Raw genomic sequence first — 1,924 nt, forward strand, 5'->3', positions numbered from 1 at the left:
GTCGAGGCGGCCGCAAGCAGGGGGGCGCAGGTGCTCAGGGAGGAGCGCCCGACCCACCGCAGCAGGCTTCTCAGCCGGCCCCGTGGTACGCCGGCCAGAACTCATGGACCGGCGTTGTACACGCCTACTCCATGCCGGTTCCTCGGGCCCCTGCCCCGGGCATTCTCGGCACCCAGCCTCAGCCACACCAGACGTACTACGCCGTGTCGCAGCCCTACGCGCCGCCCTACGGTCAGCAGCCGCCGCTGCTGCCCCTGACGGCCGCGCCGCCTCTCTCGCCGGCACCGTGGGACCCGGCTCTCTTGGCGGCTCTCCACAACACTCCTTCCCCGTCTAACTACACCGGTGGCGGCGACTGGTACATGGACATCGGCGCCACCGCTCACATGGTGGCGTACCCCTGTAACCTCCACACCACCCATCCTGTCCACACGTCCAACCGCATCATCGTCGATGACGGCTCTTCCCTTCCCATCATCCATTTGGTCATACATATTTTCCGTCTAACTCCACTCCTATATCCATGTCTAATATTCTAGTTTCTCCTGAACTTCTTAAAAATCTTGTTTCTGTTCGTTCTTTTACACGTGAAAATCCGGTTACCGTTGAATTTGACGCATGTGGTTTTTCTGTTAAGGACGCTCGCACGTGGATGGTGCTCCACCGATGTGACAGCCCCGACGAGCTCTACCCGGTTCACTCCGCCACCTCCACCACTTCCGCCGCCCCTGTCACTCTCGCCACCGGAGTGGATCTTTGGCATGCTCGCTTGGGTCATCCTAATCCTGCCACCCTTCGCCACATACTTCGGAGTTTTTCTTTCACGTGTAATAAGAACGAGGGTCACTCGTGTCATGCATGTCGCCTCAACAAACATGCTCGTCTTCCATTTAGGGCTTCTTATTTTGTTGCATCGTACCCGTTTGAGTTAATTCATAGTGATGTTTGGACATCTCCTGTTGCCAGTAATACGGACTTTCTTTATTATCTTGTCATACTTGACGATTTTTCGCATTATGTGTGGACCTTCCCGTTGCGCCGCAAGTCGGATGTTATATCCACTCTCGCCGCTTTCTATTCTTATGTTCTCACGCAGTTTGGTCGTCTCATTCTTGTGTTGCAGACAGACAACGGGAAGGAGTTTGACAACCTCGATGTTCGTAATCTTCTCACCACACATGGCACGATTTTTTGTCTCACTTGCCCGTACACCTCGCAGCAGAATAGTCGTGTTGAGCGCATCCTTCGCACTCTCAATGACTACGTTAGGACTCTTCTCTTTCATGCCAATGTGCCCCCGCGCTTTTGTCCTGACGCACTCGCCACCGCTTCTCTCCTCATCAACATCCGCCCATGTCGTACTCGCGGGAACTTTACACCTCATCATCTTCTCTTCGGTGCACCCCCCTCTTATGATGGGCTTCGCATCTTCGGCTGCCTTTACTGCCCTAGCATCGCCGCCACTGCGCCTCATAAGCTTGCACCCCGCTCCGTCACCTGCATCTTTCTCGGCTACCCACCTAACACCAAGGGCTATCGCTGCTATGATCCCGTCTCCCATCGTGTTTTCACCTCCCGACACGTTTACTTTGATGAGATGGTGTTACCGTTTCAGCAGCAGGTACCCCTTGTCGTCTCGTCACCGCCGGCCACCGGCGGCCCTTCGACAACTTCGTCAGGTGGACGGTCCCATCTGGCCCGTGGACCGCCTCCGGGCTTTGGCGGTCCTCGCGCCCTCACGCCGGCGCCCGCCCCCTCGGCCTCCTCGGCCGGCTCTGACGGTGCAGCTGGCGCCCCGTCTTTACCCGCCGCCCCCGACTCAGGCGCCGCGGGATCGGGCGTTGCAGGCTCGGCCGCCTCTTCCGCGGCCTCGACGTCAGCCACCTCGCCGGCCCTGACGCCGGCCCCCTCGCCGGCTCTGACG

This window comes from Triticum aestivum, chromosome 3B (assembly GCF_018294505.1).
Source record: "Triticum aestivum cultivar Chinese Spring chromosome 3B, IWGSC CS RefSeq v2.1, whole genome shotgun sequence".
Lineage (NCBI taxonomy): Eukaryota > Viridiplantae > Streptophyta > Magnoliopsida > Poales > Poaceae > Triticum > Triticum aestivum.